Source organism: Notamacropus eugenii, chromosome 5, assembly GCF_028372415.1.
Source record: "Notamacropus eugenii isolate mMacEug1 chromosome 5, mMacEug1.pri_v2, whole genome shotgun sequence".
NCBI classification, from domain to species: Eukaryota; Metazoa; Chordata; class Mammalia; order Diprotodontia; family Macropodidae; genus Notamacropus; species Notamacropus eugenii.
In genome coordinates, this window is record NC_092876.1 from 334,831,082 (window position 1) to 334,858,806 (window position 27,725).

At 41.5% G+C, this 27,725-nt stretch overlaps 1 protein-coding gene across 3 annotated transcripts in view; it reads left to right on the forward strand.

Moving 5' to 3' along the window:
• Positions 1-27,725, forward strand: part of RAB6B (RAB6B, member RAS oncogene family) — a 168,896-nt gene that overhangs the window by 43,966 nt on the left and 97,205 nt on the right. Inside the window, exons 1-2 of one of the 3 annotated variants that reach the window (XM_072613615.1) lie at positions 10,048-10,097; positions 10,499-10,740. The exons of 1 other annotated variant lie outside the window; for it this stretch is intronic. The gene's annotated coding sequence lies outside the window, so the exon portion shown is untranslated. Of the gene's footprint in view, positions 1-10,047; positions 10,206-10,498; positions 10,741-27,725 lie in introns of those variants that run through there. One more of the 3 variants, XM_072613614.1, reaches the window with a different exon arrangement.

The following is a 27,725-nucleotide window of genomic DNA, read 5'->3' on the forward strand; positions in this document are numbered from 1 at the left end:
CCTTTTTATTTCTGAATACTTCCCTCCTTCCTGCCCCACCCAGTGAGCCATTCCATGTAACAAAGAATTTTTTAAAAGAAAACAAAAAAGAAGTAGTTCGGCAAAAATAAACCAGTCAACTCCTCAGCTGAGCTTGGCAGTGTATTTGTTATTACACAGCCATGACCCAATCTCAGCAGAGAAGGGAGGAAGATGGACCTTTCTCTGGGATTATTATAATGACACATTCTTTTGTTGTTCTTTATGCCATTTACATCGGTTGTAGTCATTGTGTATATTGTTTTCTTGCTTCTGCTTAATTCACTCTGCATCAGTTCATATGTATTCTCATGCTTCTCTGAATCCTCTACATTCACCATTTCTTCCTACACAGTAATATTCTATTGCATTGCTATACCACGAATTTTTTTTATCCATTCCCCAATTTCTGGACATCTGTTTGATTCCAATTCTTTGCTACTAGAAATATTTAGAATTTTGGAATATTTTGGTGCCTTTGGGGCATTCCTTTCTGTCTTTCACCTTAATGGGGCCTAACAGTGAGATCTTTGGGTCAAAGGCTATATACCTCAAGGGTAGTTGTTTTAATTAACACCCTAAAAACCCTGATGGGAGTAGTAAATATGTATCGAGTGCAGAGGGGAACATGTGAATTAGAGAAAAGTCTAAACTAGAGAATATCTTAAAAGATTTGCAGGGAGGAGGTAGAAGTTAATGGGCAAAGTGAGTGTGTAGATTCTCTGTGGTTTCCCAGTCTTCCATGACTGTGGATAAAAGAGCACAGTGGGCATGTTTCCAAAATCCCAGCAGCCCAGGGGATAAGCCAAGAAGTGCATGATGGTGCGTGAAAAGTTCTAAGCAATAGAAACTCTCCCTTTTCTATTCCACTCTTGGGAGAAGGGAGGCAGATTCATGCTTCACTTGTGAATATTTGGCAATGCTAGGAATCTCTTGGGATGGAGTCCCACCTGTCTGTTTTGAATAATAGAAAGAGAGACATAAGGGGCATTCCGACAGTTCCAGCAACCTGGCCGTATATCACCATAGCCCAGGGAGTAACAAATGACATTTCCTAAAAGGACAACATACCTGTCTCTTCTGCTGCCATAACAAGCTCCTTTGCCTACAGCTTCAGAGACCTCTCATTACATCTCATCCCTGACCCCATCAGCTGGAAACATTCTCTTCTTCCTCACACTTAGAATAAAATTATAGAATAGGATTACAGACCTAAAAGGGACCTCAGAGGCCATGTAATCTAATCCTCTTATTTTTTATAGATGAAGGTACTGAGGCCCCGAGAGGTTAAATCACTTGCCCAGCTTATACAGATAGTCAGCATCAGAGGCAAGATTTGAACCCAGACCTTTGGACTCTAGAGTCAGCTCCCTTTCCTTTGTATTATTTCATCTAGCATTTTATGTCTTTTTTAAAATGCACTCTTCATGTCTTAATAATTATAATGCTTTACAAATTAAGCTGTCCAAAAAATGGCACACGCTGCCTTGCTTGTCACTGAAGGTTTTCAAGATCAATCTGGATGACTACTTGTAGATTCTATAGACAGAATTCATATTCTGGGGAGAGGGTCATAGGATTTTAAAGCTGGAAGTGACTATAAAAATCTTCTAACCCAGAAGTTGTTAGCCTTTTTATGTGTGAGTCACAGACTTCGCTGGAAGTCTGGTGAAGCCCATGGATGAATCCCTTCTCAGAATGTTTTCTTTATAAAATTTATAATTTCAGTGACAGTAATAATGAAAACAAATATGTAATTCTCTCTCCTCAATCAAGTTTGGACCTTCTGAAATGCTAGGTTAAAAACCTTAGATCTAATCCAACCTTCTGATTTTATAGATAAGTTAACCAAGGACTAGAGAGGGAGAAATAAAATGCCCAAGTCACATAGGTGGTAAGTTGCAGAGTTGAGACCAGAGTCACAGAATCAGAGAATGGATTGAAACCAGTTAGTCCAACCCAAGCACAAAAAGTTGTTGTTCAGTCTTTTCAGTTGCGTTTGACTCCTCATGGCCCCATTTCTGGGATTTCCTTGGCAAAGTTACTGGACTAGTTTGACATTTTCTTCTTCAGCTGATTTGATAGATGAGGAAACAGGCAAACAGGATGAAGTGACTTGTTCAGGGTCACACAGATAGGAGTAAGCGTCTGAGGCTGGATTTGAACTAAGGAAGACGAGCGTTCCTGACTCCAAGTCCAGTGCTCTATCCACTGCACCACCTAAATGCCCCATCCACTCCAAAGGGGTTCCCACTGTAACATGTGACAAGTGATCATCCAATCGGGTCTTCTGATTCCAAATCTAGAACTCTTTCCTTACACCATCCTGCCTCCTTTATTAGATGACATCTGATGTTCCTTCCAACTCTGATCTGTGATTAAAATTTGAATTACAGTTATTTATAAGTGTGTTACATGCTGCGCTCCCACTAGACTTGAAGGCAGAGACTATTTCTTATTCATCGTTGCATCTCTGCAGTTTCTGGCACAATGTTCTGCATATAATAGGCACTTAATAATTGTCTGTGAATTTTCCTCCTTTTAGTTGTCATAAGGGTGAATACATTCTCAGACTAGTAATGTTCTAGGAAGAAAAAAGTGTTACTTTGTTTCAGGCAGTGTGGATAAGAGTCTATCGTAGTATAGCTTGATAAAAGTTGATGACTCTAGGTACACAGTAGAAGCTACTGAGTCTAGCTTTGTCTCGTCAGAAAATTATTTTTCCCTGAGACTCTTAGGTTCTGGCTACCTGTATGTGGGCACCCTAGAGTAGCCTGTCACTGGCCAAGGTCCTTCCTTCCCTTGCTTCTGCTCTTTGCTGAGAAGTTTACATCCTCTAGTGCTTGATTCAATGCCTAGTCCAAGGTGAGCCAGGGCCCTTCAGAGGTTGGATGTTTCATTCTTCTCCATCAAGCAGAGCTGCATCACTGGCCTAGCTCCAGGACTCTGAACAGCAGGTGGATTCTGAGCCACAGCTTCTACCAAGCTAATTAACCTCTCTCTTTCTTTCACTGTCCTCCCTTTCCTGCTGCTTGAGTTCTGGGCTTCCTTTGATCTCTTGTTTGAACATTCTTCCACTCTTGGCTCTCAGTTCTTGTCTCCGTATATATACATATACATGCATATATGTTTATACACACATGTAGCTCTTTGGCATAAGTCTCACAGAGGGCACCATTATGACTGTGCTAAAGATATATTTCCCCACATCTTTCTTTCTTCCTCCCTCCCCTTCTTTCCCTCTACCTCTCTTCCTCTCTATTTTCATCTCCCTTTACCATTCCTACCTCTTTTCTTTTCCTCTCACTCTCCTTCTCCCCTTATCCATCTCTACTCTCTCTTCCTTTCCCCTTTTCCTTTCCCTTTCTACTTCTTTCTCCCCTCTCTTGTCCCTCTTCCATTTTTCCTCTTCCTCTCTTCTTTTCCCTCCTCTCCACTTCCTTCCCTCTTCTGCCTTTTTTATCTCTCCTACCTCACACACAAACATGAAGTGGGCAGGGGGAAAATGGAGAGGAGCTTCCTGCTTGCTTTAAGCAGGAGTAATAACACCTTCCATTTATAGAGACCATTTTAGGTACAGAATTATGCGATTTCAAATACAATATATCATTTTATTTTCCATGTCAAACCTATAAGGTAGGCAGGGGAGAGATGCCTACTATTTCAGAGATGTGGAAACAGAGTCTCAGAAGAATCAAATTACTTATCTGACAACCCATGGCTAGAAAATAGTAGAGGCAGGATCAAAGCCCATATCTTCTGATGCCCTCTCTCTTATATGTGTCCTTTGCACAGGACTATTTTCTATCTGGATGAAAACTTTGGCTGTTTTCCTACTTCTACCATAAGATGAGTGCCTCTATGAGTTTAGGATTTCAAACAGAACTCTTCTATTAGCAAGCCATGTGACTCTTCTATGCCCTGGGCAAGAAGAGGTGGAGAAGAGAGGGATTTAGGCGTTGTCAGAATTCTGGAATACTGAATACTGCTTCAAGGAGAGTTTTGTTATTTCTCAACACCTGGAAAGCTGAAGAAAACTCCTTCCTGTAATTCCTTCCCTCTACCCGAGCTCAATTTTGTAGCTTTCTGGAGCTAAGATCAGCTGTAGCAGCTAGGTGGGGAAGCGGCAAGAGGGGTAGTTCTGAAAAATGGCTACTCCTGTTGTTCCAGTTGGCTGAAAGGGCAGCTTTATCCCTAGTACTGCATCCTGCAGAGACAGTGGCCAGGGGCCAGTCTTAGATGTCAAGGGTCACCTAACTGGCACCTTCCCCACTTGAACTTCCTTCCCTATTTTGATTCTACCATGGATGAAATTCCTCTCTTAAAGATTTCCTCTTGTAGATTGCTCTCTTGGTTCTTAAAATGAAATGATTGTACTATTTCCTCCTGAAATGTTTGTGTTTTTCAAAAAGGAAGCCTATGAAGGAAGATGGCGATCCACATCCAGAGAAAGAAATGATGAACAGATGTATGTATAGTGTGGCTTTGTTGTTCTTATTCTCTAAAGAGATTGGAACTGGAAGAGACTTTAGAAGCCATATAGTCCAACCCCCTTATTTTACAGATGAGGAAACTGAGGGCCAGGGAGTTGAGGTAATTTATCCAAGGTCACATAAATAGTAAGCCTTAGAGGCAAGATTTGAACCAGGTCCTTTTATTTCAGAGCCAGTGCCATTTCTACTATACCAGGAATACCATATCCATGTAGTAGGAGTTTGGATGACATGACTTCTAAATCTTTGATAACCATGATATGGTGGTTCTAAAGAAATTTATTCCAAGGTGTTAGTGACTCATCGCTAGTTTCTTTCTGATATGGGAAGATACCGGGGAGAATCAGGAGTGGCTTCTAAAAGGCATAGGAAGGATACTAGAAAAGAGACTATTGATGACTAATACCACCTGACTAATACCAACATTATGTCAAAGACCTGGCTCTGAAACCAATGGTACCCACTGTGAGTGACTAGAACACAGTTCAAATCTGGCCTCCCATACTAAACTATCTGTGTGACTCTGGGCAAGTCCTTTTGACCTCTGTTTGATCTGTAAAATGGAATAGATAATAGCACCTACTTTGCAAGGATCAAACAAGATAATATAGTACTTAGCACAGTGTCTGTCACATTGTAAGCATTTAATAAATTCTTATGCCTTCCCTCTATTCCCCTCTCCCCCAGAGCCTAGGATACCATAAAGTTCATTGTCTTGCAAACCTTAAAGCACTATAAATGTTAGCTCTAATTAATGTTAGCAGACATATGATGCAGGTGCGCTTTCTCTCTCTGTCTCTGTCTCTCTCCTCTCTGTCTTCCTCATTCTGCCCCCCTTCTCTCTCCTCTCTCTTTCTCCCTCTTCCTCATTCTCCCTCTCTCTCTCTCCCTCTCTTCTACCTCTCTTTTCTGTCTCTTCTCTCTCCTCTCTCTTTATCCCTCTCTCTTCCTCATTTTCTCTCTCTGTCTCTCCTTCCCTCTCCCTCTCCTCTCTCTCTGTATCCTCTCCCACTCTCTCTTCTCTCTTCCTCATCTTCCCTTTCTCCCTCTCTCTCTCCTTCTCTCTCTCTCTCTCTCTCTCTCTCTCTCTCTCTCTCTCTCTCTCTCTCTCTCTCTCTCACACACACACACACACACACACACACACACACACACACACACACACACACACACACACAGAGGCATTTGTCCCTACCCCAGGGGAATAGTAGCAGAGGTGCTCTCTGCCTTATGTTGACAACTAGAGTTTTAAAAATCCCATTGGAAATACTTTAAAGAGATAACAAGATACTTATTTCCATTACCAAGAACTACCTCTGTTCTAGCATCTAGAGGATTATGACCAAGGACTCCCGGAGGCCCACTCCCCTATTTTCTCTTCTCATCTCAACAGTAAGATAGAGAAGATCTATCCTGATAGCTATCCTATCTAGTCTTCTAGCCAAGTCCCTCAACCTCATTTTAAAATCCAAGCAAGGTAACTTCACTCTTTTCGTTCACATCCTCTTAGGATTTCAAACAGAACATTCCCATAGCATCACCACCCAGCCCTTCTTGATTTCTCCCCAAAACAAAGAGGTGACATTAGCCTGGGAGCTATGTATGGGTGCAGACTAAGAACTGCATCTGGTACAACCATCTGGTATAACCCCTATCCAAAAGGGAATCTCCTATTAAATGTCCTTAACAAATGGTCATCCAGCCTCCATTGAAGCTTCCCTTTCTTTGAAGTCCCATCCAACATTATAGTTTTCTCACAACATATTGTTTTATTTACCAATTTTGCAATAATATGACATAGCATCTATCTATATCCATCTGTCTACACACACACACACACACACACACACACACACACACACACTCTCTCTCTCTCTCTCTCTCTCTCTCTCTCTCTCTCTCTCTCTCTCTCTCCAAACCTGTCAAGTTACCTCAGTACATGCAAATCCATCCTTGGGCTTTCAGCTCCATCCAACCTTATCAGTCCCTCCAGATATTTCATTTTAGCTCAACCCCACTGACTTGCTCCTGTTGTCTAGCCATGCCATTGCATACATAGAGGAAGCATTTAATAAATCAGTGGAAATGAATTACATTTTTAAAAGAATTCAACTCATTCTGTTCCTGGTTTTAAATTTTCTGATCCCAGACTTGAAGTTACCTCTTACTTTTATGGTTTGAAAACATTTTATTTAAATTTTCCTCTCTATTAGTACAACAAGGTGGAATGAACCTTCATTTTAAGTTCAAATGATGCATTTTATCCTTGGAGTTGTGATTTCTTGGAAGGAAAACCATCTACTTCAAAGTATACTTTGCCTTATTATAAAAGAGTGAGATTTAAGCAAAACCATCTGATCTAATGACCACAGTTAATAATGGATACAACCTTGTGTCCGGTATCTGTCCAGTTCTCTCCAGAGTCATTCTGTCCAATCCTTACTTCTTGCTTTAAGAAGGAGGCATTGGAGATGATTTTTTTTTAAGCTCATGACTACAAAAAGCTGTTCACGTCCTGTGCCAGAACCCACCTGTGGTCTGAATAATTAAGATTCACATTTTGCTTTCCAGCTACCAAAGTTCTTTCCTCACAATGAATCTATGAGGTGAACAGCAAAAAATGTCATTGTACCCATTTTAAAGGTATGAAAATGGAGATAAATAAGGTAAAATGATTTTTCCAATATCACACATTCCCAAATTATTAGAAGAACTGGGGGGTAAAATCCAGGTTTTCCTGACTCCCCGACCACTGAATTTTTCATGATATCATTCAATGTCCCCAGAGACTGTTTGGCTCAGTTCCATAGATCCAGGCAGTGTAGCCAAACTGTTAAGAGAATTTGCTTGGCCTTAATGCTACAGCATTTAATGACCTTGGACAAATCACTCAGACTCTGTTGCCTTTTTCTCTTTTTGAGACAAGGTAATTAATCCCCTTTGTTTGTTCTTATGGTCTCCTACTGAGACCACTAGAGAGTTCCAGGACAAGCTCTTCTGACAGTGTTTCTATGAGGATGCTAACTTCTCAATGGAAATGGAATCATTAGGGTGGGGAGCTAGGAAAGCCCCTCCTCCTATTTTCTGTTCTAGAGTAAGCTACTTGTAAATGTTCAGTGTCCTGGCTCATGTTCTAGAGTCTAGACTTAACTTCTCAACCTTACCAGTCAACAATTAGGGGAGCAAGGCTCAATTTCTGCGTTTTAGGACATCAAGGATAGTGGACATGCAACCTTGCCTGTGAAGCTTCTTGGGGAAATTGGGACTTGCTTTTTCACAGATCTCTCTGGCTCTAGAATCTTAACTCCCATAGCAAAGGGCACTGTTCTGAGAGTCGAAGTTAAATATTAACTTTGCCATTGACTAGCTGTGTGACTTTGGAAGTGGTGGAGGTTCAGAGGTGAGGAAAAAGGGAGAGGCAGAGATAGAGACAGAGGGGAGAAGGAAAGAAGAGAAAGGGAGAAGGAGAAGGAAAGGGGAAGAGATATAGGGGAGAAATGGGGGAGAAGGGAAAGACAGAGAGGATTGAGAAGGGAGACGAAGAAAGAGTGGAAAGAAGGAAGGAGGGGAATAAAAAGGAAAAGAGAATGGGGAAAAAAGGAAAGAGGAGAAGGGGAGAGAGAAAGAAAAGAAAGGAGGGAAAGGAGAGGAAGAAAGAGAGAAGAAGAGAGAAATGGAGGGTAAGAAAGAGGAGAGAAGGAAGGAGGGGGAACAACAGAGAGAGAAAGAACCTTCTAATTTTTTCCCGTTATTTTTCAAAGGGGAAAAAAACTAAAATTCAGAAACCAACCTCTCTAAGACTATGTGGCAACAACTAGAGCTTAAGGCAAAAACCAGGCTTTCTGATTTCCTGCCCAGAATTTTCCTCTATTTATAATGTTTCTCATATATATTTTCCTTAGAGGTGACAGTAGAGAGAGAGTGGTGGGATAGAGAAATTATTTGTAATTATTTTACAGCCAGGGCCAATCCTAACTCTTCCTCAGAGGCCAAATGGGAAACAGACTGTCTTGGGAGTCAGAGGAACTGGGTTTGAATACTAGCTTTGACCTCAGGTGGGTCCTTTCCCTTCTCTGGGCTTCTATTACCTCATTTGCAAAATACCAGAGTTAGCAGGAAAACAATTTATAAAAGGAATATAACAACATAAATGAGAAGCACGATAAAACAAAACTTCATGTTATGTCATCATAAGGACCAAGGCTGACCTCAGAGAAGGCCTGTACCTCCCTTGCTTCACAACAGAGACTGGAGACGAAGGGTAGGAAACGTTTCCTGCATTCTCAGACACAGGTGATGTGTCCTTTGTTTTTGATGAACTGGTTTATGTGTGGGGTGGGGGTTCAGGTGCATCGAATCTTTGTTATTAGAAAAGATTCCTTGGGTAGTAGGGGACAGGGAAAGAGGGTATATTAGGAAATGAATGTGGTGTAAAAGCAACAGTAATAAGACTTAAAAATAATTGTGCAGGGGCAGCTAGGTTGGTGTAGTGGATAGAGCACTCACTGGCCCTGATATCAGGAAGACCTGATTTCAAATCTGACTTTGAATACTTGCTACCTGTGTGATCCTGGGCAAGTCACTTAACCTCAATTACTTCAAAAGAAAATGGTACAAGGTAGAGAACATTAGATTTAGAGACAGGGAACACCGGTTCCAATCCTAGCTTTGCCACAGCATTTTTGACCTTGGGTAAATTACTTAGCCTCTTTGGGTCTCAGTTTCCTTATGTGTAAAAGGAGGAGACTGGACAATGATCAGAGGATTCCAGAGGACTTGGGATGAAGCATGGTATCCAGTACCTGAGAGAGTACAGATTAAGACAGGATTTTTTGGACACAGCCAATGTGGAAATTCATTTTGCTTGACTATATATGTTTCTAACAGGGTTTTTTTTCCTTTTGTTTTCTCAATTAGGGGGGTGAGGTTGAGAGGTGGGAGGGAAAAAGTGCAGATCTGAAAACAAAACAAAATTTAATTTAAAATGAGGAAGTTGGGTTAGATGACCTCTGAAATCCCTTCTAGCTGCAAATCTTGCCATCTCTAATGTCTCTCCTAGCGTTAAATCTATGATTCTATGAAGTATAGAGATTCAACTTGGTCACAATTATTCTAAGAGGATTTGGCTTAATAGGCCATTGCCATATACAGTGAGAAACTCAAGACTTTTGCTCACCTCATCTATTTTTCCTATTTTCTTTAATGAACAACAGCACCCGATTGCTACCTGTGAGTGGTCCACTCTGACACCCGAATCTCTTTCACCTAGGTTTTTTAAAGTGAAGAAATTATAAGGTTTTAGAAAGTTCACAGAACTGTTTTGGTTTCATGGGATAGTCATGAGAAATGGTGGTTTTTAGTTTGTGCTGGCAATCTGGCATCCAAATGATTCTGACTTTTTGGAAAGAAAGGAGAAAATCACCCAGGGGGAAGGGGTTTGGGGAGGATCCAAGAGGTTTCAGCACTAGCACCTTATTGAAAAGAGAAGGCTGCTGTAACCTCCCAGGTGGAGAGTGACAGATTGGCTATGTGGAATGATTAATTGTTAGGCAGCCTCCTTTCCCACGTGGAGCTGGCATCCCTGAGGTAGCCTGGGGTAGCTGTTGTGGGTTTCAAAGCAATCCCATCATGTCTTTCTTCAGGACCATAAGAGAAAAGTCAGGCTGTAGGAAGTAGCCTAGAAAGAAGGCAGAGGTGGGGCAGTGGGGCCTGGTTTCTCACCTGGTGGTTAATCTAGGAAGCAGCGGCTGGGACTATGGAGGGGAGATCTCTGTACCGCTACTTCCCTACAGTGAGCCCTGCTGGAGCCCAACACTCAAGGGCTAAAGATGGGGTTTGTGTACTTGGGGTAGGAAGAGAGTGCAGCTGGTGGGGATGGGGGATGGAGGGGACATTCTGAGCAGCCTGGCCAGGCAGCTTCTGTCAAAGCAGAGTCTGGGCTCTCAAGGGAGCCGGCTGATCAACTGCAGTTTTCTCTTGTCTGACAGCTACTTTCTGTCTCTCTCTATGAGAGCCCCAGAGACGCTTTCAAAGGCCATCCGGTTTTTGTATCCAAGAGAGCTAGTTTGTCAACTGCCATACTGAAATGAGAACCTGCCCTACTTTGGGGAGGAGTCCCTTCTTCCTCTTTCTCTGAAGGGTGCAGCTTCAGAGAGAAAACTTTGACCCTGGCCTCAGAAATACCTGGTTTGGTTTCCTGGCTTGCTGCATGCTATTTGTGTGACCTTAGGTAAGTCATTCAACCGCTAAGGGCCTTGATTTTCTCAACTGTAAAAATTAGTACTTGCCTTAAATGACCTCTAAGGTCTTTTCTTGCTCCAGAGCCAGTGAAGCAAATCTTGCCCTCGTCCTGGTAGCTTAATCAGCCTTCCTTTTTGAGAAATATTTCTTTGTCCTCTGGGAAGTGGCAGCATGGTGTAAAGGAAAGAGCGTGGACCTGGGTATCAGGAGGCCTAGAACTACCACTGACTAATAATATTATTAATAATATTAATAGCTAGCATTACTGTAGTGCTTACTCTGTGCCAAGCATTGCACTAACCTCTTTACAAATATTATTTCATTTGATCCTTATGTAGGTGTTATTATTTCCCCCCCTTTCTACAGCTGGGGAAACTGAGGAAAACAGATTGTTTTTTTAAATTTTATTTTAATTATTTTTTAGTAACTTGTCCAAGATCACATAGCTAGTAAGTATCTGAGGCTGGATTTGACCTTTGGTCTTCTTGACTCCAGATACAGCTTTAGTTCTAATTTATGTGATCTTAGACAATCCCATTCAGCTATTAAATAAAGAGGTTGAACTGGGTGATCCCCTGCTGTGCTAACACTGGGATCTGGAGATTTGGGGATGGGACCATTCATCAGGATGGAAGCACCTTGGAGGCCAGGGACCTTTTGTTGTTGATACTGAATCTTTGTGTTGTTTCATTTATCTGTTTGTTTTCTCTATCCTTATCACTTGGGATAGTGCCTGACACCTAATAGGTAGGCACTTAAGAAATGCTTGCTGCTTTAGTACAATATAAAACCCTAGTGACAGTCAGATGTCGTTGTAGACCAGCAGGGGTGGGGAACCTTTGGCCTCGAGGCCACATGTGACCCTCTCGGTCCTCAAGGGCAGCCCTTTGATTGAATCCAAACTGCATAGAACAGATCCCCTTAATAAAAGGATTTATTCTGTAAAACTTGAACTTGGTCAAAAGGCAACACCTGAGGACCTAGAGGGCCACATGTGTTCTTGAGGCTGAAGGTTCCCCTCCCTTGTACGTCATTTTGTAGGCACTAGAGGGTCTGCTGGTCACTGCTATTATCACCCACCCAAAATGTCAGAAGAAAGGAAATCAGCTCCCTGGAGAAGACACCAGATCAGTACAGCTACTGGAAAGAGCAATTCCCTATCTTTCTGGTCCTTCCATTTCCCTGGGGACTCACAGAAAGAGTCAAATGGGGTGGACCTCCCCAGGCAGCTACTGATAGGGGGAGAGGGGGAGAGCACACTTTCCTTTGGTTCTGCTGCCAGGAAGCAATAGCTTGTGTAAAGTTAACATTAGGGTAATAGGGAAAGATTGTAGAAAAACTGAGCAGCTATAATATAACAGGGGTCCAATGTATATAGAGCTGGAATGAAAGAATTGATTGATTGGTTAATGAAAAACATTTATTAAATGTTTATCATTTCCCAGGCACTGTGCTAAGTGCTGGGGATACCTGTACAAAAAAGAGAAACAGTCCCTGATTTCAAGTCAACAAGACAGCAGGCATTTATTATACTCCTACCATGTGCTAAGCACGCAGTGGGAAGAACTTATTTCTAATAGGGAGAGCCAAGGAAGAGTTAAGTTATGGAGAGGGAGGAGGGCATAGGGCAACATCTGACGTGCCCTTTCCAGAAGCAATGATGCTATTGATTTAATTACTATTCCCAGAAGGAACGTTGGAAAGGATGGAGGGGGGAGGAGAAGGGAGAATTCACTTGTGATGTGAGATCATGGCAGGAAGACGATGTGATCAGGTGACTGGGACCAGGTAGATGTAACGAGGTCTCACCCATCAGCTCTGTGCTCAGTCCAGGCACCAGAGTTGCTGTAGGGAGGGTAGTAGCTTTGGCAGAAAGATGTCTTTGCAAAGTAAAGTCAATCTGGAAATAGCCCATCTAGGACCACCATCACAGGACCTGACCTTATAGCCTTCAGTCACATCTGAGCATTGCCCTATCAATCATCGTTCCAGGTTGGACATGTCTCAGGCCATTCTGTGGAAATGAATTAAGAGCTAAAGGGTTTTACTGTGAGCAAAAGTAATGAAAGGTCTGGGAATGCTAGATGACAGAAAAGGAGGGACTAGATGGGGAGAAAAGGCAAAAGCTTTAATATTCCAAAAACAGTAACAATCAGAATAGTAGCCATATTCATTTACAACACTTATGTGAGAAAAAGCTTTACTATCCTCATTTTACAAATGAATACATTTAAATACAGAAAGCTAATTTACTTCCAAGGACCAGCACCCTAATAAATAGAACTTAGATTTGAATTCAGGTCTTCCAAGGCTTATGATTTTATAGGATTTAGAGTCAGAAGAAGCATGGAGATCAGACAGTCAAAATGTCTCACCTTTAAGAGGTTTGTTAAGTGACTTGCCCAAGGTCACAAAGGCAATGACTATCACAGTAGGGATTTGGACCAAGGTATCTTGACACCCTAGCTAGTGCTGTTTCCAAATGGGCACCATGTTTCTCTGTTATGCAAATAACATTCAGTAGCTAGATAATGCATTTACTACTGCTTACTATGGGCCAGGCACTGTGCTAGGTATATAGATATAAGCAAATAGATAGTGCCTGCCCTCGAAGAGTTTATATTCTAATGGGTGAAGACAACGCATAGAAAGAAGTTGAAAGGGGACCTTCAGGCTAAAAGTAGTTCATGAAGGGAAAATAATATCCATAAAAATGAAAATATTAACAAAATAGAAAAAAAGTATTAATACCCACGTAGGAGAGTCAGGAGAAGAGATGGTCATGGCTGGCTTAGGAACTTCCTCAATATGCTAAAATGAACCTTTTTTTTTTCCAGTTATGAGACCTGTTTTTTTTTCCTCTGCCACAAAAAACTCTCAGGAATCTATGAACAAATCTTAAGTAGCCTATTACACTCATTATACATCCCTTCTTCCCTACTTCCCCACCCCCATCCCCTCCTCCTCAGGTAAAGTCCCTTTGTGAGACTTTTGAACAGATAAAGTCATCTTAGACCTGAAGCCTGAACATGCTTTTTTTAAAAATTCAGTTTCTTTTATTTTCAGCTCCAAATTCTCTTCCTCTTACCTCCTGTCCCCACTGAGAAAGCAAGAAAAATAAAACCCATTGCAAACTTGTATAGTTCAGCAAAACAGGTCTCTGCGTTAGCCATGCCTGATATGTATGTATACATGTATGCAATATAATGGGGCAGCCAAGTGGCATGGTGGATAAAGTGCTGGGCATGGAGTCAGGAAGACCTGAGTTCAAATCCAATCGCAGATACTTGTTAGCTGTGATCGTGAGCAAGTCCCTTAACCCTGTTTGCCTCAGTTTCCTCATCTGTAAAATGAGCTGAAGAAGGAAATGGCAAACTACTCCAGTATCTTAGTCAGGAAAACCCCAAATGGGGTCACAAAGACTCGGACATGACTGATCTACTCAACAACAACAGGAAACCTTCCCCATCTCCTCTTAATTTAGTGCTTTCCCTCAGCTAATTATTTCTTATCTATCCTGTATATAGTTTGTTTGTATAGACTTCTTTATATATCGCCTCCCCGTATTAGTTTGTAAACTCCTTGAGAACAGGGTCTTGTCTTTTGTCTCTTTTTTGTATCCCCATTGCTTAGCACAGTGCCTGGCATATAGTAGGCACTTAATAAAGCTTTGATTGATACAGAGGTTAAGTGACTTGTCCAGGGTCACACATGGAATGTGTGTCTGAGGATGGATTTAAACTCATCTTTCTGACTCCACATCTAATGCTCTATCCATTTGCAAGATCAAGTGAGAATTAAACTGAACTTCTGAGCCCAAGGGAAATGAGAGGTGAGCCTTTGATTCACTTTGGCCTCAACTATTCAGATAAAGTGATGATTGCCTTTGCATTGGAGTTACTAGGAGGGGAGGGGATTATACTAATGATGGTGTAATGAGGAGACTTTGGACTTGGAGTGTTGGGAAGAACCATCTGGGTTTGAGCTCCTGCCTTGCCCTGGCTGTATGGACATGGGCAATCCTCCTGGGGAGCAAAGTGCTATATTTTGGATCAGGTTGTTTGTACGTTGGCTAGCCCATTAGACTGTAAGTTCCTTGAGGACAGGAGCTCTCTTTTATCTTTCTTTGTATCCTGAGAGCACCTAGCACAGTGCCTGGCATATGGGAGAGGTTTAATAAATACTAGTTAACTAGCTGATTGAGTTTTAACATTTTCAAAAATATTCTGTCCCTGTCCTCAAGAATTTATATCTAAGTGTATGTGGGGTGGGGGTGGGGAGAGGGGAAGTACAGGGAAGTATAACAAATACACTAATAAGTTTGTCATTTCACTTTTGGAGGGGCCTCAGTTTCTTCAATAGGGAAATTGATGGTTTGGACTAGATGAACTTCTAAGGTTCCTTCCAGCTCTGACATTCTGTAAAATAAGCTCCAGGACAGCAGCTTGTACCCTATCTCCCTTTCTTGCTTACAAACTCAATTTCCCTTCCACCAGTACTTTAAGAACCTTGCCTGCCCTGTGAGTTCTGGATTTGGAGCCAGAGATACCTGGATTTCAGGTCTGATTCCATCACTAATTAGTTGTATCATCAATAGAAATACAAATGACCTCTCTCTGAAGCCCAGTTTCCTTGTCTGTAAGATGGAACTATCAACAGTCTTAACCATCCACCTCATCATAGAGTGTTTGGAAGAATCAGATTAGATTATCTACAGGAAGCACTTTATGTAATCACAGTCGTAAATGTAGGCTTTTCTGTATAAGAGCTCCTCTAGTTGTTTGATGTCTGACTCCAACAGATTTTTTTTTTCTGTCCCTACAGTTCTTTTTTTTCCTTTGGGTCAAGAAATTGCCTTCTTTCCCACCCCCACTCCCAACAAATGTTCTGACTTGTCTTTTCTCCAAAACTCAGAATAAATAAAGCATGTGTCTTCTGACTAAAAGCTCAGCCAGTAGTGAGTTCTTCATTTCTTGGGGATGGTCTGACTTGAGTGGAAGGTGAAGTAGGAGAGTAGTGAACAGACAGGTTAAAAAGCTAGGTTGGAGGTGGATGTGAAGGGCCTCATCTTGTAACTTAGACTTGCTGTGTCAGGCAATGGGGAGCCATTTTATGCTCTTGACCCTACATGGAATGCCATGGTGCAGCCTCTGCCCATGATTGAGTGTAACATTCTACTTGTTTAAGACAGGCAGCCATACCTTTACTTGGTTTGGGGAGGGGTTTTATAGACACAGGAAACTGCCATTCTAGAAGTCAGTCACCTGCTGTGGTTAGGGTAGGAGAGGGGAGGACATTAGGAACTTTTATAGAAACCCAGGCTTAGGATGAATTAAACTCAACACTTTTAAAAAGACTGTTTCATTGTAAAATTACATCTTGTCAAAGCCCTGGGTACTACAGTGAAAGGGGCTGTGTAAACAGACAGCTATGGAGATAAAGGGAGATTAGACGCTCAGAATAATGGGGTTTGCCATTGTTAGAAAAATGCCATGAAAAATTATAGGTGCTATTTCAGCAAGTGCAAATCCAGCTGACTTACCTCATCGAGTGGGGAAATGGGACTTGAAGTCCCTTTGGGTCACAATATGCCGCCTGCTTCCAACGAAAACAGGCATTTATTTTTTTTCCAAATTAGACACTCATTTGGACAGCTCTGCTCAAGCCTTTGTTGAGGAAAACCTTTGGGGAGCATGTAGTACTAGAGTCCCATCAGAGAGCTAGGCCTGAGAAGCTAATCTCTGCCACAGGGAAACTGCTTGATTGACAGTGACTTTCAATGCCCTCTCTGAGGCCAAGGCAGACATCTGCCTGGGGGAATTGTGGGAGTTCAAATGGCAGGCTGGCTAATTACTAAAAAGACGGAATCACCTGACCAAATACGAACAAAAGGTATCTGACAGTATGAATCTGCATGTTTGCTTTTTTTACGCAGAGATGAGGTTAAAGGAAAAAAACAAACCAGCAACCAAAATCCCCAAATGGACCAGATTTATATAAGCAAGGTGATACTCTTATTACAGAAATTGCCAAGAAAAGCCTGGAGGGTTATGAGGCGAGCTAGAACCTGCTGAGAATAGTTGTAAAGAGTCTTTGTTTTGGAACTGATGACTCAGACTATTACTCATCTCTCTTACGTCATTTGAGTTTCAAGGAGGGATGAGCAAATGAGCCAGTGGGGTACAAGTAGGCAGAGTTCAAAAAGCCCTGGCTCCATCCATAGTCAGAGGATTGAATTTAAATTTCTGTGGTGTAGTGGTTAGAGCACTGGACCTAGAGTTGGGGAAATCTGAGTACAAATCCTGCCCTAGACGCTCTTTAGTTGTGTGACTTTCAGTACAAAAGACAAAATGAGATAATAATAGCCTCTCCCACCCAGGGTCTTTGTAAAGATAAAATGAGGTAATATCTGTGAAGCTTTTTGTAAATCTTAAAACACTATATAAATGCTAGCTATTATTATTTTTTAGTCCTGGGCAGCTAAGTAGCATCTTGGTAAAGTGCTGGGCCTGGAGTCAAGAGGATTCATCTTTTTTAATTCAAATCCAGCTTCAGACACTTATTAGCTGTGTGACCCTGGGCAAGTCACCCTGTTTACCTCAGTTTCCTCACCTGTAAAATGAGCTGGAGACAGAAATGGCAAACCACTCTATCTTTGCCAAGAAAATCCCGGATGGGGTCACCAAGAGGCGAACGCTAATAAATAACAACTAACTCTGATATTTATACGACCTGTTTAACGTTAGGTAAATCATTTAACCCCCCTTCTCTTGGGGTCTCAGTTTCTTCTTCTGTAAAAGGGAGAGGTTGGACTGTATAGTCCATGAGGTCTCTTCCAGCTTTAAATGTATGTTCCTGTGACCTCTGGAAACCCTGCCGACCTGAGGATTGTTCTACAAAAGAGATAATGATGAAAATAACTAGAATTTACGTAGCACTTTTATGTATATTATCTCATTTGATCCTGAGGTGTAGGAGTCTAAGGGGGCTCTTACTGGTCAGAACGGTCTTGTATTCTTGTATTTCCCACATTATTGAATTCAGTAAGTAGTTACTGAATGCCTGCTATGAGCTTGGTGTTTCCAGATATACACAAATGAATAATACGTGATGTCTTTCCTCACAGAGCTTGAAGAGTTGGTAGAGGTAAAAGGAACACAAAATTCGATGTCACAAAGCAGGATGTGATGAGGTTCATGAAAGACACAAATAAGATGGAATGAGAGGTCAGAGGAAGGAAACATCCCTTCTTCCTGCGAGGATTCAGGGGAGGCTTCATGAACAGAAATACGGAAAACAGAAACCCACCAGAAATGTGGGTGCTTGTTTTGGTGGGCTAGACACTTCCTGTATAACCTTAAGACTAGTCACAAGTCTTCTTATTCCAAATTCAGAGCCCATTATGCTATATCCCACCACTATCTCTGAGATCCTTCTAACTCTGGGATTCTCTGAGTCTCTGAGATGATCTAATGAACACCACTGCTGAAATGTCACCTTTCCAGGATAACATCTTACCTGAGTTAAAATGCAGAAATCCTTAACACACTATGCCCTGAAGGATGGATAGAATTTCCAAATGGGTTACCACAGGTAAAATGCATTGTGAACCTGAGAGCATTATGTAAATGCCACTACCTTTTTAGCTATTAAAATGTGGTAATGGCAAGAATTCAATTCAACAGACATTCAGGTCCAACCATGACAGGGCCCTACCCTAGATGCCAAGAATAATATGACATTTATATAAGACACATTCTGAGGATGTCACAAAGGTTAAATAAAACAATAGTTCCAGCCAACAATATACAATAAAATATGATAAAGACCACAGATTTAAAGATAGAAAGGACCTTAAAGATCATCTGTTCTACCTTTCTCATTTTACAAATGAGGAAATAGAGGCCTAGGGAGGTTGGGTCTTATCCAAGGTCACACTGAGATTTGAATGCTGTAGATGGCAATGCTCCGTTATACCACACTGGGGTCCAATGACCCACATGCTTCCTTAACCTCACCTCTACAGGTGACTTACAAGGATCCCTTTATTAAAACTTATCCACGGTGGGTCCTATTCCTTGAAAATCTGGCTAACAACTAAATGAAAGTGAACATCCCACTAGGAAACAGTTTCTTGTATGATATATCTCCTTCCCCACTAACAAAAAAATTCCTCCATTGGCCTACTGGCTTATTCCCATCCAGAGTCAGTCCCTTCCTCCCTCTTTTCCTCTCTTCTTTTTTTCCTTCCTTTCCTCCTTCCTTCATTCTTTCCATTTTCCCTCTTTCCCTTCCTTCTTTTTCTTTCCTCCTTCCTTTCCCCTTCTTTCTCTGTTTATTCATTCATCTATTTATTAGCTTAAACTTTGTCCTTTTAAAATTCAAATACATGTGGAAAGGGTAACACAGTAAATCATTCAGTGTGAATGAGCTTATCAGATTTTTTTCCTTGAAAGCAGGTTTTTATCATTGAAAATATGGAGGGAACATGAGTGTATTGGACACTTGAGGTATAGAAGTATTGGAGCAGGGATACCACTGAGGGCAAAAAACCCTGAGGAGAAGGGGCAGATGACCACTGGAAACTTAACATCTCTATAATTTTCCTAACATTGGCCCTAATAATTGATAATAGGCCACTAGGCTAATCAGAAGTGTCAAACATATAGTCCACCGGGGCATGCCACCTACAGTATTCCTAAGTACAGCCAAACAGAATAAAATGTAACTGGGAAATATTTAACAAAATAAAATATTATGAAGCACAGACAACATTACATTTTAAAACTGAGCCAATATGCTACCCACAGAGATCCTCATGTATGGATTAGTGGCCCCATTTCTATTTGAGTTCATCCTCACTGAGCTGAATATATCAGGTATGTTTTGCTATATATTTCTTTCTGATAAAGGATGGCTCTTGGGGGTCAAGAAAGGAGTCATTGGGATGTAAGAGCAATATACAAAACATAACAAGATTGTTTTTTAAGTAATCAAAGGTAGTGGAAAAATCCTAGCCTGGGGAATCTGGAAATGTGGGTTCTTGTCCTGGTGGGCTAGTCAATTTCAGTATGACTTAGACAAGACACAAGTCGTCTTCTTCTAAATTCATGGTCCATTATGCTATCTCCCACCACCACCTCTGAGATCCTTCTAGCTCTGGGGTGCTATGAGTCTCTAAAATGACCTATTGAGCACCACTTGTTGAAATGTCACCTTTCCAGGATAGCCTGAGTTAAAAGGCTGAAATACTTAAGAAGGCATCAGAATTGGTGAGAAGGTTGGGAATTTCCAGGAGATCTTTAGGGGAGGTGTTTTGGGGCAGTATATCCTTTGGGTCTCTGAGCTCACACCCAGCAAACAACATACTTGGCTTATATCTAAGGCCCTTGGGTCTGAACATTTTCCACAGCTTTCCTTAATTAACCCTTTGATGGGAAAGACAAGCAGAATCATTGAAACATGGAACCTAGAGCTAGAAAGGATCTTATAAGTCATCTTCACCTGAGATCCATAGACAGAATTCAGGGGATTCATGAACTTGAACAAGAATTTTTTTTTTTTTTGCAATTTTGTTTTCTCTAACCTTTAACTGAAATTTAGTTGTACTTTAAAACATTGTTTAAAGAAGGGGACCATAGGCTTCACTTGACTATCAAGGGGATTCATCATACCTGACCCAACTTCCTCATTCTACAAATAAGGAGATAGAGACCCAGAGAAGAAATGTGACTTGCTCAGAGTCACATAATTAATAGATAGATCTGGAGGCCAAACCCAGGTCTCCTGATTTCTAGTACTTTTTCACATAACACTCAAAGAGTCTCATTTTTTGTTTACAAAATATTGGTAAATCCTTTTAGGATCAGATTAGCCTTGCCTAGGAAATGTTTGTTGACCGGCCATCAATTTTCAGCATTTTCATCATTCAGTGCTCCATCAGCTAGTATAGAGGATTCAGGGCTAGACTTGGGATCTAGAAAGCCTGAATTCCAATCCTACTTCAGCTGCTGACTACCTGTGTGACCTTGGCCAAGCTGTTTACACCCTCTGAGCTTCAGTTTCCCCGTCTATAAAATAAGGAATTGGACTAGATGGCCTCTGAGATTCCTTCTATCTCCCCAGTTATTATTCTTTATAAAACAATATGTCTATCTGTCTGTCTGTCTCTATCTTCCTGTTTGTATCTGTCTGTCTGTCTATCTATCTGTCTGTTTGTATCTATCTGTCTCTCTATCTGCCTGTCTGTATCTGTCTGTCTATCATCTATCTCTCTCTCTCTCTCTCTCTCTCTCTCTGTCTCTCTCTCTCCCTGTCTCTGTCTGTCTCTCTGTCTCTGTCTCTGTCTCTGTCTCTGTCTCTGTCTCTCTCTCTCTCTCTCTCTCTCTCTCTCTCTCTCTCTCTCTCTCTCTCTCTCTCTCTCTCTCTCTCTCTCTCTCTACCTTCCTTCTGTACCTTGATTGCTTTTTTGAATAGAGGGAGGCTGTTGGTTAGGAAATTGATGCCCCAAATCACAGAATTGAATGACATCTTCTTGATAGGCACATGCACTTTCTACAGATCAGAAATGGGGAGCTCTTTGAAGCCTTTGGTTGCAGAGAACAGGTCAGTGTGTTATTTATCCATTGGCAGCAGGCTACTATACTATCCCATTTCCTTCCACTATAATCATCTCTTAAAAGTCTGTCACTTCACTTTTCCTCAAATTACAGGAAAAATATGTGAACATTGATAAGAAATCCAATTAATTTTTTTTCAAGTATCAGAGCTCCAATCCCCTTTTAAGCCTAACCTGTACCTTTACCCCATCTCCAAGGTACTGATGACTACAGCCAAGGATTAATAGACTAGACTGTTTCTATGCCTTTTGTAAAATGAGAATATCAGGGAACTTTTCTGTCAGAAAGCCTTTCTTTCTCCATCAGTGTAATGTATATTATAAGTCAGGAGTGTGGAAGTGACAGGAGTCACTTATCATCATCCTGCCCCTCATCATTATCAGGATGGTAAGAATTATTTGGCAGTGGGTGAGCTGGCGCCTGGGTGTTGGAAGGTGGCATCCTAGAAGCTCTAGTTGGATGCATTTCAGATTTCTTGCCCAGGGAAGCATGAAGGGCTGAGCTGTTGTTCATTTTCTATCATATGAATAAGTCACAATCTGAGAGAACCATTTCAGTTCTTCCCCCAAATCCATAACTGTATCTGTGTGGGTATGGCTTGGGGCATTCAACCTTAGTGCTAACCTGCTCATTACTTTCAATGTTAAAAGCCTAAATAGAACTTAGCCAAGAGGTGATGAATGTTCTTGAACATAGCAAAAACTCACGAGAGCATTCTGCTAAGATTAGAGCAAATATCCTGTATCAGGTTGGCAAACTAAAGGATTTCTAAAATGCTCAATGTTTATCACATTCCATTGCTCAAATACATTATATAATATTCAAATATTTTATTTAACTACCAAGTGTAGATTTCTAATAGTGAAAGTAATGAGCTGACTATCAAATTCCAAAAGAATTTATTAACTTTGTTAGGGACCCCAAAAGAGCTTAAAGCTGCACCAAAACTTTTGGAACATCCTGTATATGTATTAATGTGTGTATATGTACATTTATGTAGATACAAATATACATACTTTGGAGCATAATCTATACCTTTACCCCCTCCCTTGTACACATATAAGCATACACATATGCATGTACATTTATATACATGCATATATATTACATTACAACACTGTTGAGTAGGTGCTATTATTATCCATAGAGTATGTATGTTTACAGTGAGGTAAGGAATATGTTATCCATGTCATACTGAGAAGATAGTAATACTACAAAAGTGGGTTAGAGTGGACAACTCAGGAAGTGCTGAGAGGATATCATTGACGTACTTGGGTGAGTGTGCTCTAGTCTGTGCTGATATTGTCTGTTTTGTCCCATCACAGGAGCATAGATTTAGAGCTGGAAGGGACTTTAAGGGCCATTTAGTCCAACCCCTTCATTCTACAGATGAGGAAACTGAGGCTCCCTAGAGGTTAAGTAGCTTTCTTTGTCACATAAGTGGTATCTACCAGAGGCAGGTTTTGAATCCAGGTCCTATTTCCAAAGCTAAAGCTCTTAACACTGTACCACACTGTCTCTCAACTCACAAGCATGAGATGAGGGAGCAGTTTGTCTGAAAAAGATCTGGGAGTTTTAACTCTAAGTTCGACATAAGAGGCAAGAACTAACTCTATCTTGGGCAGCACTGGAGCAGTCTCTGTGTATTCAGCCCAGATCATTCAATACATGGAGTATTGTGTTCAGTTCGGGTTGCCTCAGAAAAAAATTGATAAATGGGAGCAAGGAGGGGAGAGAGGTGTTGGCCAAGTGATAACCAGTCAGTCCAGAAGTCCTGATTATGTGTGAAGCATTGTGCTAAGCACTGGGGAAGAAGGAAGCAAGGAAGGGATGGAGGAAGGGAGAAAGGGAGGGAGGGAGGGAGGAAAGAAAATAAAAAGGGAAAGAAGGAAGAGAAGGAAAGAAAGAAGAAGGAAGGAAAATAAAAAAGGAAAGAAGAGAAGAAAAGAGGGAAGGAGGAAGGAAGGAAAATAAAAAAGGAAGGGAGAAAGGAAGGAAGATTCCCTGAATAGAGTTTATATTCTAATGAGAGAGATGTGTAAATTATCACACATAAGATATATAAGGTATATAAGGGCAATTTCAGAGGGGAAGGCACTAACAGCTGGGGAGGGCTGGGGACTGGGAAAGGCCACTTGCAGAAAGTAGAATTTGACTTGAAACTTAAAAGAAGTCAGAAAGCCAAGAAAGCCAGAAACCAAGAGACTGAGGAGAGTATTCCAGGCACTGGAGACAGTGAATACATAGGCACTGAGAGGGGAGATGGAGCAACCTTTTTGAGGAACTACAAGTAGACCAGTAGGCTTGTCGAATTTGTGGAGAGAAGTAGAATGTAAGCCTGGAAAGGTAAGAAGGGGACATGGTATGAAGAACTTCAAATGCTAAATAGAAGACCTTTGGTTTGATTCTGGAGGTAATAGGGAGCCACTGTTTATTGAGGGAGGGGGATGACATGGTCACACCTGTGCTTAAGGAAAACCCTTTAGACACTGAGTAGATGAATTGGAATGGGAAGAGACTTGAAGCAAGGAGGCCAATATGTTACACCTATCTATGAATAACTCTCATTTTGCCAAGTCACAGATAAAGTCTCCATCTTGTGTTTAGACAACTTGAATAGAGAACGAGCATCTTATTAGGGGGAAAGCTAAAAAGTATCATGGCTTGACATTTAAAGCCCTTTTCTGTCTAGCTGTCTGGTTCTGCATAACCCTTCAAGACGTTTTTTTCCCCATACAACTACTGTAGTGACTCTCAATGAAAGTCAACCAGTTAATGGAGTGGGTAGAGCATTTGTCCTGAAGTCTGGAAGACCTGAGTTCAAATTCTGCCTCAGGAACTAACAATGCATGGACAAGGCATTTAAGCTCTAATATTTCCTAATCTATAAAATGGGGCTACTAGCATCTGCCTTGAAGAGATAAGATGAGATAATCCATAAACTTCCATATAGGGTTAGCAGTTTTTATGTCCCAGACAAACTGGCCTACTCACTATTGCCTTGAACTTGGTCTTCTATCGATATCCTGTCCCCAGTGGCTTCATACAAACCATCTGGTACTCACATGCTCTTCTTCCTTACCTTCCTCCCTTGCAATCCTTCACTTCCTTCAAGCGTCAGCTTGGCTGCTACCTCTTCCAGGAAGCTTTCCTGACCTCCACGTGTGTATTGTTCTCCCTACACTGCAATTATCTTGTACTTGCTTGTCTCATTGTTAATCCCCTAGTAGGATGTGGTGGTTGGTTGGTTGGTTGGTTAGTTGTCCTTCTTTCTCAAAGAGGATCAAAATGACATCACTATGTTAGAGTCAAGTTTCAGTGTGTCTGACGATGGCTGATCAGACCAACATGAGCTTAGAATGCTCTACCACAGGTCAGGCACAAATAGTCAGTGTGAATCCCCTAGTAGATCGTAAACTGTTAGAGACAGGGACCACTTTCCCTCTTGCCATTTTTATGTCCCAAGCACTGAGCACATCAGACATACTTTGTCGTTCAGTTGTTTCAATTGTGTCCAACTCTTCATGACCCCATTTGGGGTTTTCTTGACAAAGATACTGGAGTGGTTTGCCATTTCCTTCTCCAGCTCATTTGACAGATGAGGAAACTGAGGTAAACAGGGTTAAGTGACTTATCCAGGATCACACAGTTAGTGTCTGAGGTCATATTTGAACTCATGAAGAGGAGTCTTCCTGACTCCAGGCCCAGCACTCTCTCCACTGTGCCATCTAGCTGCCCCATCATACATATAATAAGTAATTATTAAAAGCTTGTTGTTTCCCATTCTTTCACATCATTTCCTTAGGCATCTTTGACAAAGAACCCACTCTTAAATTTTGTGTTTTTTAACTGTACCTGATTTTTGCCAGTTAGAAGCATCTTTGATGAGGGAAGCATTTGAAAATGTAGATTTGAGGGTGGGGTGGCACAGTGAATAGAATGCTAGACTTGCATAAAACCTGCCTCAGAAATTTACTAGCTGTGTGACATTGTGCAAGTCACTTGGCCTCTCTCTGCCTCAGTTTTCTCATCTGTAAAACAAGAGATTTAGAATCGATGGCCCCTTAGGTGCCTTCCAGCTCTAAATCTGCCATCCTGTGATCCTGTAGAGTGAGGCCAAAAGGTAAGGAACAGCTATAAAGCAGAAGTGAGAACTTCCCAAGGAGGACAGTGGTTTTAATAGATCCCAGTCAAATTGGCTGTTCATTGTATTTGAGCATTTTTATGTCTGTGGATGCATTAACAGACTATGGCTATGTAACAGTTTAGATTAGATTTATTGATAATTATAATGATAATAATTACAACTTATTGTAAATAATTACAACTTAGTGCTTTAAAATTTGTAAGGCTTTGTACAAATGTCACATTTTATCCTATAACACTGAGAGATAGGCGTTCTTATTATCCTCACTTTAGAGATGAGGATACTGAGGCAGACATTAGTTAAGGGACTTGCCCAGGAAGGCCAGATTTAAACTCAAATCTTCCCGACTCCAGGTTCAATGCTAAATGGGGTAACCACCCCATCTAATGTCTGCCTTAGCCAGCTAGAATTGGAAGGAATTTTTAGCTGAGCTGTGAATGGGGCGGAGTGAGAGAAAGGCTGACTGAGACTTTGCCCCCAGGGTTCCGAATTTAGAGGGCTTTGTAGAAACAACAGAGCTTAGTACCTCATTAACAAGAATCATTAGTTAAAATAGGAAGCGACCAGATGGTAGTCTAGGCTGAACTTTTCTTCCATCCTACCCCCATGGGTGTTAAGATGGGTTAAGGCCCCTCTGCTAAGGGTGTCCTTGCCCTGTATGTCAGTGGTTTGCTGTACTTATCTGGTGTGCTAAAAGTCCTAGCAATGGCTCTGAATGCCAATGCAGAATAATAGGACAGTGTTTAATAGTTCAGGCATCCATGATGTGATTGATATGGGGGCTCCTCCTACCAGTACAGATGGCAACCCCACCATGGCTTTATAAATAAAATAATTGTCGCTTGTTAACACCGGGCTCTTGAAATTTATCTGTTCTGGTCCTGGGACTGAATGAACACATGCAGGCAGCATGATACAATGAAAGACAACGCAAAGTCAGGGGTCAGAGAACCTCCCTTGAAATCCTACCTGTGGGCTACCTGCCTTCAGAACCCTGGGCAAGTCATTTGATTTCCCTCCATGTTATTTGCCTGAGACGTTGGGCTAGATGGTCTGTGAGATCTCCTCTAGCTCTCAATCTGTGATCCTGTCATATAGCCCATCACCAGACCCACACTCAAAAGCTTTTCTAGCTACCAGAGCTTTGGGAAATCCACAGTCATCTCCACATCACAACCAGGCAAAATGGGACTTTGGACAAGAAGAGTCAAGCCTCAAGCCCAAATTTCCTGATGTAAGTCTTTGATCCTTTCTATAACGAAGCCTTCCTCCTACCTTCCCTCACCCATACAAACTGCCATCCCATCCCCCAACCCTCCATCACTCACCTCCTTGCAGAGCCAGGCTACCTGATAAAATGAATTCCAACAGTGGTGTTAATGACCAATAATGGCTTATGGCATTATTCCTGTGGTGCTGAGGGTCTTCACCTAGGATTCACAAAAGGGTTCTGAATACATTGCAGGAAGTCTTTGAAACTTCGATGGGGGAAGGAATTACATTTTTGGTTTCGCTAACCCTGAGCTGAAATTTATCATTCCCTTCAGTTATGAATAACAAACTGCAGTTGGAATAACGGCACCTGTGACATTATCACCAATAGAAATTATAGATATTTTCAAATCACATCAGTGTCACAGATATCTCAAAATATCATTTATGCTCATCACTACTTTGAAAAGCTATTAGACTCTTCAACTTGCTTATATTTTACATGTATTATCTTGTTATGTGACATGTTGATAAAGAAGCACATATATCACTGTATGGCAAATTTGAATTTGAAAAATTTGGAGTGCTGTACTTCCGTATAATTGATTTTCTTGGTAATCCTTTGTGCTGTAGTCTAGGCTTTTAAAACAAGTACTCTAAGAAGGAGGAATTCATAGGCTTTATCAGATGGCCAAGGGATTCAACATACAAAATGGTTTAAGAAGCCCTTTTCTGGGGGGAATTTTCACTGTAACAGGGTTAGCCTAGAGAAGTGACTCATAGTGGAAGTTTCAGTCACTGTGGAAAGCTGATGGGGGAGGCATTTTGGGGTGGGCGAGATTTTCATGGCTTCTCACAGCAAAGCCTGTAGGCAGCCACCTACGGTCAGCAGCAGCAGCAGCCTGACTGTGTACACACCAGGCACACCCTGCTTGTGACACCCAGGCTGAGTATAGTGTCTTTGGGAGAACCAGGACTAAGTGTCGCTCTGCTCTG